Source organism: Pteropus alecto, unplaced genomic scaffold (genome assembly GCF_000325575.1).
Source record: "Pteropus alecto unplaced genomic scaffold, ASM32557v1 scaffold57, whole genome shotgun sequence".
In the NCBI taxonomy this organism is placed as follows: domain Eukaryota; kingdom Metazoa; phylum Chordata; class Mammalia; order Chiroptera; family Pteropodidae; genus Pteropus; species Pteropus alecto.
In genome coordinates this window covers 5,076,102-5,081,342 of record NW_006442508.1, presented here as the reverse complement: position 1 = coordinate 5,081,342, position 5,241 = coordinate 5,076,102, and the positions used below count along the sequence as shown (strand labels likewise).

The window sequence follows — 5,241 nt, the reverse complement described above, 5'->3', positions numbered from 1 at the left end:
AGAGCCAGAGAAACTGAAAAAAAAAAATTATTTTAAGTTTCAAGGAATAAACTAAAAATAAGTTTAAAAACCTCTCACTTTGACTTTTCCAAAAAAATTACTTCAAAATTTGAAAAAAAAAAAACAAAAAAACAGAACTAAGAAACCTATAAACCTGCTGCATAGGTATAGGCAATGCATTTTATTTATTTGTTTATTTATTTATTATGTTTTAAGTGAGGCAACCCTTGGTTGACCTCACAGATTGCAAGAACCTTGTCAGCTTACAATTCCTTGTTTTTTAGGCCCACAGCGCCTGATTTTCCTAGGCGGTCTCTCATCCAAGTACTAACCAGGCCCGACCCTGCTTAGGTTCCAAGATCAGATGGGATCTGGCTTGTTCAGGGCAGCATGGCCATAGACTAGGCAATGCATTTTAAGGTTATTGGTAATACGTGTTACATAAAATTTTAGCCAATAAATTTTAGCAATTATAGTCCCATGGCTGCCGGAGCATATTACTGGCTATATTCTGACAAGATCTTCTGGAATGATAATGTAAGAGGGTTGTGACCAGCAATAGCTCACAGAAATCACAAAGATGTAGCTTCACAGAGGGTTTTCCCAAAGCTACATTGCCATTTCCAAAGGCTAGATGTACAACAAATCACACATATGACAGTTTAAAACAATATTGTTAGCTTGAGAACTTACAGTAATAAAGGTGCTTATATATTAATATACTTTTAATATTTCAAGGAAAATAACAGTTTGAGAGAAGAATTTATAAGTTGTTTCTTTCAGGCCATTTTACCATTATTAAAAAAATTTCAAACCAAGTAAAGTAATAAAGAAACATGTACTAAAAAGTTTTCGTAAACAGTATTTTTATAATTTATAAAAATTAATTTCAGGGTGGCTCCATAGTGTAGTGGTTAGCACGTCTGCTTTACACGCAGAAGGTCCTGGGTTCACGCCCCAGGGGGAGCAACGGACCATACCCCGGTATGCCAGGCCCCGGGGTGCATGCTGAGAGCATGTGGGAGGAGACGCCTCGCCTTCAGAGATCCAGTTCTTAAGGGGAAACAGCAACATCATAGGTCAGAGGTAGAAGGGGTTGTGGGGGGGAATTAAAGAGGGAGAAAAAAAATTTCAGTTTCAATATTCTAATCTTACACAATCTTTCTCTTTAATCTTGTTTTTAACAAGAAATTTTCATGGAGCACATTTTATTCACAGTCAGCTTGAAAAGCATATTAAATCATTTTAGGATGCTTTAATTCTACTATTTGAAAAGTTCCTGGCTAGCAAAGGAGAACAAAGGTAAAAATGGAGCCATGTCAGGGAAGAAAATTCATTGTCAACATGTACTTTAATAGTGGCAATGTTTGATACAATATTTCATTTAATTCTTGCAGTCTCCCTGTGAGGTAGTTATTCTAAAATAAAATACTAAAGGTTTTGGTACTAGAGTTATTTGTGATTACCTCTATAAAAAGCAAAATAAATTAACAAGTTACAGAAATATTAGGAATGCTGGCTCTCAATGTGAAATATTATAAATATTATGGATTATTTTTCAAAAAGATATTGTTTCAGAACAATATTTTATTTCTAAATTACTGAAATGCCACAAACACAACATACTACCATTTCAAAACTAGATTAGCAAAGTAATAAATTGAAGCCAAATTGCCTCCAGGATCGATGAGAACAGCTACTAATAAAATTAGACTTTAAAAAATCATAAAAATAATAAGAAATAACAAACATAACTTTCTAATAAACTGTAAAAAATAGAAATAATCAATCTGTTTGTTTTAATTGCAAAGCACTTGAGGAATCTTACTTTGTTTTCTTTCATTCCTATTCAAATTGATTTCTTTGTCAATGGCTCTTAGTGGTCACAAGCCACCAAAAACAAACAAGTAAGCAAACACTTTAGACTCAACATTTCTCTTTTTGCTTGCAAATTTTCACGGATTATTTTTAATGTTCAGTTCTTCTCAATATAAAAATATCTTCTCTAAATATCTACTACTGAATTTCAATGGACATTTACCAAAGCTTATATTAACTACTTTTATGTTTTAAAGGGTTTTCTATTTTGTTTATTTTAGAATCCCTGATTATACTTCTATTAATAGTAATCATTGGACATATATACTATCTAGTTTTTTTTTCATAGAAATGAGGCAAACTGTTCAGCTAGATTTAAACAGACTGCTATTCACCTACTAGAGTTTACCATTTACCAGTTCCAGCACAATTGGGTACAATCCAAATAGTTTGAATCTCTTCCTGATTATCTGAATCAAAATTCCTTCTAAGATCTGAAAAACTGATATTCATTTCTGTTTCGGAAACATCTTCCAGTCACAGCATTATATTTATTAGTTTTAAGAATTAGTGTAGAAAAAGATATAAGTCTCAACTTTTGAAATTAAGAACCATCAAGCAATTTTAAGTAGTTAGCGTTATTGAGTAACAAAAAGAGTTCGTCTCACCAGAAGGCCAATATCTTTATTTCTATTACTGGATTCTAAATGATAGGAATATTTTATCCATTCTTTTAATGTAAACTTTTTAAGTGAATACTAGAGCTCATTCTCTAAACAAATTTCTTCCTTGACTCATGTGCAGTGGTGGGGTGGCATATGTAAATTTATGGTGGGATAATTGGGTTCTCTAAGAAGGAGATAGCCAACAGGGAATTAGATATGCAAGAGATTTATTGGGAGTAATATCAGAAGAGGATGAAGGGAACAGAGCCAGAGAAGACAGGCAGAACCTCAGACCGTGATGCATGCCTAACACCTGTGAAGGAGATGGGGAAGGAGGAGGAACTGGGTGGGAGGATTCATGGACTGCAACACAGTTACAGAAAACATTTGTCCAGGCCAATGGAGGTTCTCAAGCTAATTCACCTGTTAAAGGAGTCCTGGGTCCCCTAAGAAGGAGCCTGCACTAGTGTCTCACTATGCTCAATCATTGGCTAAAAGCAACTTGTGAGAACCATATCCTCAGTAAAAGCATAGTCATATATGCAGAGGGACAGCAGCTAGGGTTGTATGTCAACTATGCTTTCTAAAGCAGGGGATCTGAGTTTTGCATTATTATGACCTCTACATATAGAATTCCACAAGGTTTCTTAACTGAGGGTTATTAGCAACTGATATAGCTTTTTATTTATTTCCTAAATTTCATAGCCTTGATTTTTCCTTCTCCTCACTTTCAATAATAGGCCATTTAAGTTCCTTCTTTCTCTACAGAATATGTAGATGGCACTGATGGTATATTGATGGTTGCAGATGCCTCTACTTTCCAGTACAGATTGAAGAGAAATGTTTTGAAATTCATTTCTCTATTATGTAATGAGTAAATGAATGTAGAGTTCCCCTACATCTACATTAGAGATGTCGACAATGGTACCTGCCATACCCTGGACTTCTCCAGATAAAGCTAGTTGGGAAAAAGAAATAGTTTCCTGATCGAGGGCAGCTATTCTTTTGCATCGTCTACAATCTAGGAGGATAATTTTGAACAGGAAAAAAGGTCTTGTCAGTTTAATTCTGACTTTAAACACTTTGAATTGGGAAACTTCACAACATTAAATGGTAGCTACAGTATCAGTAGCCCCATTGGACAGTTAAGAACACAAAAGCTAGTTATTTTCTGAAAGTTAAAAAATAGTAAGTTAAGTCCAAAGTTTTGAGCCCTTTCAGACCTAAATTTAGAGCTCTTTCTGTCACAACACCAATCCTTTCTGATTAGTGATCTCTCACTTTGGCCGGCCCAGGAAATCTAGCTCTGTAGAATGTGAAGGAGAGAGGGTTCTTGCTGAAAGAACAGACTGGCTCATGAATGCCCTTTAGATAAAGGAATATTCAAGGTCTTTAGGTCTGGTAAACAGTAAAGAAGCAAAGGGGCAAAGACACTAAAGCTATTGAGGGTGAAAAGGGAAGGCTCCTCCTTTAGTCTTCTTCACCTTAATAAAAGATAACTTCATCATTCTGGTTAGTTGCTCAAGCTAAATACCTTGGGGTTGTCCCTGACTTCTACTTATAATTCGAGCACAAATCTTGTTAGTTCTTTCTAAAAATATATCAAGTTTATGGCTAATACCTAGCATTTCAAAAGCTCTCAGTGCAAGAACTAGCTACCATAATATCTTGCTTGATTAAATAGACTCTTCGTTCGCCTTCACATCATAGAGAGATCCTTTTGAAATGTATGGAAATCAGATAATTCCAATCCTTTGTTTGAAATGATTGAATGGCTTACCATCTCTTTCAAGTAAAAATCCAAAATCCCTAAAATGGCCTACAAGGTTACATGAAATGACCAGGCACTACTTTCCAATCTTTATCTACTTCCACTTCCTTTTTCATTTTTCCCACCTCAGCCACTCTAGTTTCCTTGCAATGTGCATTAATACATCATACACACTCCAGGACACAGTTTGTATTTGTTATTCCTTCTGCCTGAAGGCCTCCTCCTGATATCTTTATGGAAAACCTATTCCCTTTCTTCAGGTCTCTGTTCAAATATCAATCTATCAAGGAGATCTTTCTTAACCTACGTAAAATCTCTTCACTCTTTTTCCTCTGCAATTGATAATGCTGTACTCTGCTTGGCTTTTCTCCAAGGCTTGTGAAGATAATTATTTTGAACAAACCAAAAAATTAGCCTCAGATTCTTTGTCTAAATTTTCTATTAAAGTGTTACCACAGTTAAGTATTTTTTATATAAGATTTTTAATGGGTAAAACCATTGTGTTAAAAAACAGAAATGATGTTAAACAAACCCTTTCAAATGCATGTTCTTTCAGTATTCATTTTTACTTTGATGAAGTTCCATCTAATTTTCTTAAAATGTCAATATATACGGGGCTAAGTTTTATTGGGGAAAAAGTAATTTGTGAGATATTTTGTTCAAGTGAAATAAACTCCTTAAATATTCTCATTGATTAAACCATTTAATTGACCATATATGCAAAAAACTCCCATTATATTCCACTTTATAATTCAGGCTCTAGTTTAGCCATTCAATGTGCAACATAAATAAAGCATAGCCCCTGGTTTTTACATTTTTCAGAACTTCATTGTCTAATCTAATAATTGTGATCTAATCAATAAAGAGGTCTAGCTAAATTATCCCTATGTGGCAGCACAGTTTAAAATGACTTTATATTTTATGTTCTTTGTAGCACCTGCTGTCTTTAAATGATTTTCGAATTGCTTCTGATTTTTCAGCAATTCA

The 5,241-nt window shown here is 34.3% G+C and overlaps 1 pseudogene; it reads right to left on the bottom strand.

The window, feature by feature from the left end:
- Positions 1-283: 283 nt before the first annotated feature.
- LOC112471522 lies at positions 284-402 on the bottom strand (annotated as a pseudogene).
- Positions 403-5,241: the final 4,839 nt, after the last annotated feature.